The sequence below is a fragment of the Cibotium barometz genome, chromosome 50 (assembly GCF_041138505.1).
Source record: "Cibotium barometz isolate CiBa-2024 chromosome 50, ASM4113850v1, whole genome shotgun sequence".
In the NCBI taxonomy this organism is placed as follows: domain Eukaryota; kingdom Viridiplantae; phylum Streptophyta; class Polypodiopsida; order Cyatheales; family Cibotiaceae; genus Cibotium; species Cibotium barometz.
In genome coordinates, this window is record NC_141095.1 from 35,112,077 (window position 1) to 35,120,399 (window position 8,323).

Consider the following 8,323-nt stretch of genomic DNA (forward strand, 5'->3'; position numbering starts at 1 on the left):
TGAACCACCTCAATCGGTGTGATACACTCAATCTCATGGAGTTCAAGTAGACCATATAAGTTTTGCTTGGTCGACAACTCTAGGAGGCACCCATAACCATGGTAACCGACCGCAATGGACCTCCATGTCCTGCAAACCTACCTCAATGCCAAGCATTTGTGACAGTTGTGGAAGTGGGAGCACCCCCCTCGACAATGCAATGGATACCACAGGCCCCCCACCACTGCTTGCCCCATCACGTTTGACCTCATGGGAGAGCAGCTAGCCTAGTGGCATCCATTCCTTCTTAAACCATACATATGGGACCAATACTGTAAGGCACCTCCCCAGATCTGGATCAACCCCGAATATCTGTCAATCCACCATTGTTGGGAATGGAATCTCTTTCATGAGGAGCAAGACAAGAACCCAAAACTCCTTTTACAACTTCCCATGGTTCACTCCTCCGATGCCACAGAACCTGTGCACCAAAGAAAACAGGCTCAAGTGCCTCCATGACTTCATTAGTAGATACGAGCAACTGCCATATCCTGATGTGGTCACCACAATTAAGTTCATCAATCTTATCATCACTTTGTTGGAAACCTTCATGGATTAGAGCCATTACCATGAAGGCAGTTAAGGCTTGGCCTTCGACCTTAACAAAGGCCCAACACTAAAGCAATTTTTTGGCTACTACGAGCGCATCCAATGGATGCCTACTTGGTGCCTCCAAACTTTCAAAGATATAATGGAGAAAACCTTTTGGACGAGTTACCGAGTCTCTTCCATCGAGCCCCCCCACATCCTACCTCGCAATGGAGCTCGTCTGCACGTACTTAATCTACTACCATTAGATCCTTTACCAGATGTGAGGACGGACTTGAATTAGGGATAGGGTATGTTAACCACTTTGGTTAACATCATTTTTTAAGCATGGTTACGCTTCTTTTAATCTACCATTTCATAACCACGCTATAAGCACTTATTGATAAAAGATATATGGAATGATCAAGCTTACGGCTTGTGTAATGCTGGTCGTAAGTGAGCTAGATGTACATAGAGCTAGGAAGCCAATTTTGGGCCCCCAATGGATGGCCAGCCATTGTAAAAAGTGAGCTCATGTATATAAATGACTTTATGGAATATGAAAAGGGAGAATCCCATTTGTCTCAATTGAGTCTTGCTCTCTCTCTCTCTCTCTCTCTCTCTCTCTCTCTCTCTCTCTCTCTCTCTCTCTCTCTCTCTCTCTCTCTCTTATGGTTGCTTTCTTGTGTTTGTGAATGCTTGCTTGCTTAATTGCTGTGTATGCATGGAGTGGATGGTGGTAGTATAGCTTCTCTTCTCCTCTCCCTTATCTTGTCTTCCTCTCAAGATCCCTCTTGCATGCACATTGGCATTGAGTGGAGGTAGAGCTCTCCATAGCTCCCTTTTTCTTTGCTCATTACCTAGCTTATGGATCTCCATAGCTCCCTTTTTCTTTGCTCGTTACCTAGCTTATGGATCTCCACTTGGGTGACACAAGTGGTGGTGAAGTGAGCCCCTATCGGCCTCACATAGGGGAGTTAACACTCATTAGGATTGGCTAAATGAAAGTCTCCAAATTGACCCTTGCATGGATTGATTCTCTTCTTCTCTCCCTCTCTTGTGCAAGATAGTATGTTTTGGTTCACTATGTGGAAGTGTTGGACTATCTTCAAGAATTTGAGTGGCTTTCCATTGTATGAACACAAAGTTGTATCTAGAGAGAGGATGAACTGGGAGGAGAACATCTTGTCCTAAAGCTCGTATCTTGAAGGCTTCTAGGAATTCGATGCATATGAACAACCCATGGAGCTACCGTAGAGTGGCCTAATGTTGATGTCGAAGGTGAGGCATTGCACATGGGATTCATCGCATTTGTGCCACTGCAAACACTCCTTCTCCTCTTTGAATTCTTGGAAGCAAGTCTTAATGGTGTGTCTATGAACTTAATGAATGCATGGATTACAATGATGTCAACAAGGACCTCTTGAAAAGAAGCGATCAACTACGGGAGCTATGCTCGCGCATCCAATCCTTGGTCGGGATCATGGATGATGGTGATTCAAATTCTAGAAAGTTGAGGAGTAATGGATTGATTTTATTTTCACTTCATACTCCTTCCATCACATGTGCCTACACTATTGCACGTACATAGGAATAATCCTTTGATTAATTGGTGGCATAACAAGTACATGGACCAATACTTTGAGTTCCTTAGGTAGCGGAGTTGCCATCTTGGTTGATATTTCATCTCAGCACAATTGAGTGCTTTGTCATCGAGGTCGGCCTCCTATATTCACCTCTTTCTTCTATTGGGGTCCCTTACATCCATTCCTTGAAGAGTATCTCTAGGTATAGCCGTATCAGTAGAGGTCTCTGCAAAAGGAAGGCTCTTCGCTAGCCTATACATTATATCATCATAATATCGGATAGTTGGGAGGTGCAAGAGGTCCCATGGGATGTCCTTGGTCATTATTTATTATGATTTAAAGAATATTTTAGGGGGGATGAAATATCGAATCTCTTACCCATTGAGGTGTGGTCCTTTAATCAGGACCAAATTAGCCCCAAGAAAATCATTGGAAGGCATGGATACGGGTGTTAAAGTACATCAAAGATACCATTGGATATGGTATCACGTACAAATTGCGTAATTCCTTGACTAGTGGATTTTGACTTAGATTGGGCAAGAGATTGTGAGATAGCAAAAAATCTGTTTCTAGTTACTGTTTTCTAATTGGTTCTAGAATTACATGTCCTGAATCAGCAGAAGAAGCCTATAATGACACTTTTTTCTATAAAGGCTAAGTATACAAGGAAACATGCTTTTCTTCATGTGAAGTAGTCTGGTTAAGAAGGATCTTAAGAGACATGGGTATTGCTCAAAATGGGAGCAATAATGCACTTATAGACAATCACAGTTGTATGAAGATTGTAAAGAACTCGGCATTTCATACTCATATGAAGCACATTGAGATACAATATGATTATGTGTGTGAGCTTATCATGGATGGAGAGGTGGAACTTGTCTAATGATAGTAAATTGTGTGTATATTTTCACAAAGGCTATGGGGAGAGATTTGATGGAGTGCCATCTACATCGACTCTGTATTGGATCGAAGAGGTAGTTTACCTATGCATGGACATTGAGGGGGGTGTATTGAAAAAGTATTTTCTTTGCCCAATACTCCACACTGCATGGATGATGGATGTTCTCTATTTTGTAAGGCCCCTTATATGAAGAGTGGCCATTGTGGTGATACTTGATAGTTACCAGTTTAGACACTGGATGCCAAATGTGGTAAGATAATTAGGAGATGGCCTATGGCTTATGTAGACTTGGCACTCTCCTAAATAAGATGCATGCTTATGTAGGGACTTGGCACTCTACTAAATAGGATGCATGCTTATATAGGATGTGTGACTACATTAGTGAGTGCTAGACACATCAAATTGAGGACACACTATTCTCAAGTTGTGAGGCCCATTTGAGGGTCCATACTATTGAGAAATGTGGTGCCAAAGAGAACAAGGAAAATATGGAGTGAGTGTGAGAAGCCACATCACCAAGTGAGAATTATCCCACATGCAAGAGAAAGGCCATGTTGTACTCTCCTCATATAAAAGAAGGACATTTTAAACAATGGAATACAAGCACAACATCTCAAGTCTTTTTATGAGTACAAGTTTGTATCTTGTAACCTGACGGAAATTGAGTCTGAACTTAATTAGCACACACTCATCACAATGAGTCTCTTTCATTTTTATCCACCTTAGATTAACAATGTCATTAGAGTAGTTTAGAGTAGATTAGTTTATCATTAGATAGATGTTGTGTATAGTTAGGAGAGCTCGATCCATAGTTTCAACATGGTATCAGATCCATAGTTTCAACATGGTATCAGAGCTAGGGTGAAGCTCTCTAGTTTTTTAGGGAACGGTTATATTTCATTAGCAAGTGTTTTAGTCTAAGATAAGGTTTATCTTCTCTTCTAGCCCTCTTGCATTAGGGTTGTGTTTTTCATTAGGGATATCAAGAGCAAAAAGGTGTTTTTTCCATAGCCATAGCACAAAACTTTTTAGAGCTTCTTGCATAATACAGTGCTCACATTTGAGCATTGTGATAAGGTGGAAGGAGATAGCATCAACTAACTTGGCCTGCAAATCTGCCCAGAGCAATAGAGGAGCCATTTTGACTGGAGGCACTAAACTAATAGTGGCAGTGAGCTTGGAGAAGCTTGTTGCACTAATATTAGGTGCACATCAAAACCGAATTGCTAAGAGAAAGGCGTAGTGGGCAGCCACCACAACACCTAACGCACAATAAACTTGATGATTAGCAGAGAAAACACAGTGTTTAGCAGAGCCGCTACTGCTGTACCTAGCGCGGAGCAGAACTGCACATGAGAGAGAGAGAGGGGAAAGGCCAGTAGTGGAAGTTGCGAATCAGGCTGGTCAGCAAAGGAACATTGAATTATTGGAACAAACATTTGTAGAATGACTCGTTGTGTGAAAATACCTCATCTTATAGTCTTCCTTCATGTAACCCTAATTTAAACACCTGGTACACCAGACATCTGGACCCCCGAACCTCCACTAGCATTGACAAAGTAGCTACCTAAATGATCCTCCGCGATATTTTGGTAAGTCATCTTCCTATCCTTCTTTTTTCGAGACTTTGCTTTGGAGTTTGAATCTGAGTCAGAGTTAGAATTATTTTGCACATCAAAATCTAAAGTTTTGGAATTTAAAGATTCGTGTCATTTCTTCTACACTTCTTGGCTACATCATATGATAATTCCAAGATTCATATTCCGAATGAATTGAGGTCACTAATCATCATCTGATAATTCCAAGATTCATATTCCAAACAAATTTAGGCCACCACCAGAATTCAAAATTCTTACATGTAAACTCTTTTGAGGCAAATGTAGCTTTGAATTTGCAATGTAGTCCCCGAACAAACCATTTTGTTTGAAGATAAACTCCAAGCTAGAAATTGATATCGAGGATTTTGTTCATTGTTTGGAGTTTGGCATCATATTCTTCAATGGTCTATGTTCTCTTCTATGGACTTTTTTATAGTTTATGTAGCCAACTGCATGCATCAAAGTTTTATCTATTCAAAACTTGTTTAGAAATACAGCCTTGAGAGTATCAAAAGTGGAAAAATGAGCATCTCCAGACCAATCCATGGGTTGCGTCTCGGAGGATAAAAGGGAAATATTCCAACTTCACTCAAAATTTCACCATCTAATGAGCTTGGCACCACGGTTTGGAATACAACAACATGAGTATTACAATCCTCATGGCACTTACCCTTGGATCTTGGAAAATTAACCTTAAAGGAGAGTGTTAAAGGTGCTGGGGCTACCATGCTAAATGATGCAAACAAAGGAATGCTTGTGAATGTAAGTGCCGGGTTAGTATCAATCTCACCTCCATCGTCTGGAATTAAAGAAGTTGTTGTAAGACCTAGAACTATTTGAAGAGGGCGGCTAGACAAGCCCATACGACATTCCAAACGGGCTTCTCATTTTAGACGGGCTTTTCATTTTGTGTTCACATTTGGTATATTCGGTCATATTGATCTTCCATGAAAACGCCTTTACTGGTCATAAGCATGCTCATTCAAAAGAGTTTCTAGATCTTTGGTTGCTGGATTAAAAGGCACATGCATCCCACTCAATAGAGGAAAAAATGACAAAAATCATTAAACCACATGGGATAGGGAATCACACTAAAATGCTTGTTAGTAATAGCTCAAACCATTAGAAATATGAATGATTTTAAGCTCGATGTGATCAAATATACTCCAGTACTGGCTCTACTGACTGTAAAACAAATAAATTTTAAATACAATAAAAAATGTAGGATACAACATAAGCATCAACCATCAAAACCCAAATCTAAACAAGAGAAGTGTGCATATAGGCGCCACATTGTGCTGGTGTTTACAAAATCCTCTGTATGAAAAGATTGGGGGAGGAGAGAGAGCTTGAGCTCCTACAAGCACACACACACTTGCATAAACAATGGAGAAGACACACACACTTGCACAAACAATGGAGAAGACACACATAGAGATGGAAGTGTGAAATCTTCTTCTACGTAATTCTCTCGAAAGAGGTCTGCCAAAGATAAGTGAAAACTAACAAAGTACTATTCACAAGAAGTCCATAATGTAAACATGCTAATAAGTAGGTGAGCGAGAAAGATAAGTATGCCATAACGCGGTTGGACTATGTAGGTGTAGTCCAGCTATAGAATCATTGATGTGAAGATCCGTTGTATCAGCTATACCAAATGTGCCAATGGTGGTGTAAAGGTGGAACGATCACCCAGACACATCATGAGTGTCAACTCGCGTTGAGATTGACATCTCAAAATTTCCCCTTAAGCTTAACTCCATCTCCAAGACTCTAAGCATAGTGTGGAATCTATGAAGCTTCTCTGCTCCCAAGGCCTTGGTGAAAATGTTAGCTACCTGCTCCTTTGTGGCTAACATACATGATATCAACATCTCCTACCAAGACCTTCTCTGATGAAGTGATAACGGACCTATATGTGTTTGGTTGGCGCATGAAATATTGGAACCCTGGCCAATTCTATGCTACTAAGGTTGTCATCAATAGATGATAACTTTCCTTTCCACACGTGGCCCCAAATCTCCAAGTAGCTTATATAACCAACCTACGTCACATGTTGCCATCGCAGCAGCAACCCTATACTCAACAAGGTAATTGTCAAGGCTAATTATTGTTGCTCCATCTAACAGCACCACTCCTAAAGGAAAGCATAAACCTGCTAGTAGATCTTCTCTCCAAGATACTATCGGTCCACCAAATTGCATCAATGTATCCATACACAACTATATACCAGCCTCATAGAAGAGGCCATAATCTATTGTGGACCTCACATAGCATAGTGTGTACCTCACACTATCCAAATGTGGCTTCCAAGAGCCTACATAAACTGGTTCTCCAACCCAACTATGTAGTTCATGTTTGGTCTAGTGATCATCATGTAGATCAAGCTGCCCACTATCTTCTTGTACATAGTGGCATTCTCCAAAATTTCACCTCTGGATTTGCAGGTAGCTTGCTATTCTGATCCAATGGTATAGAAATGGGCTTACAGCTAGTTATACCATATTTGGATTACATGTCTAATGTAACATGCCCATCTTCAAATAATACTACATGCCCATGAATTTATGGTCTTTTGTGATGTTAAAAAAATCAACAATTTTAATAAACAAGCTATTTTCACTTAGAATCTTAGAATTCTGAGTCCAAATTCAGAATTTGCACACGATTTTATCCTAATATAGGATTTTATAGCATTCAAAATGGACACTGGATCGAGTCTATACGTAAAATTTTAGTTATTTTCAGTTAAAATGCAGCAAACTTAAACCTTAATAAATGCACGACCGATTGACAAATGGTAAGCACCCCTACGACTAAGGAGATACCTCGAACATTTTCACTAAAATTTTTTTCGCACCGTTTGGCGCTTCGGCACGCATATCGAGGTCGATGTCCCAAATTAGGGGTCCTTGCCCCAAAAAGATGTTGTACGCACACTCGGGCGCTAACGCAAGGACCAAATGCCGACTGCCCTAGTATACGGTCCACATAGACCGCCATGTGGATGCCCATGTTGCCTCTGACCCAGAAGGTATATGCATACCATAGCTTTTGTCCACATATAGGCACCACTCCTTTTCCCAAGCTCATGCAGACCACAGGCCGGTGTACTTTCATTGTACACCATCCTTTGCACCCACGCTTTGCTCTTCTTTTCCTTGCACCCTTACTTGTACCTACACCTATATAAACCCCCCAGTACCTCGTGGTCGACCGACCCCAGTACACTACTGCACCTGTACTTGTCATTCTGCCAGCAGCATATGCACCCAGCTCCCTCCGTGGTGCTGAACTGTTGTACTATACCCAATAGCCTTCCAGCAAGCCATTTTTGCCCATCTTCAAGTAAGCCCTCTGCAGGATATTTCTTGCCTCCTCTCACCCTCCTTGAGGCTAGAGTGTCCTTAGCTGCTCTCCCCTCCTCCCCCCTAGTGTGAATGTCTAGACTCAAGGGGAGGACTCCTCCTCCTCTCTCTCTAGTTGTAGCCATCTCCTTGCAAATCCAGTTTAAGGATACCATTCCCCCCCCAATTAGCGGTGACTTTAGTAAGGGATTTTAGTCTCTTAGAGGTGATTCACACCTAGCGGTTTTTTGCTCATAACTTGAGCAAACGAGCTTCAAATTGTGATTCGACTGAAGCGTTGGATTCATGGCGTTGTGGTCTACA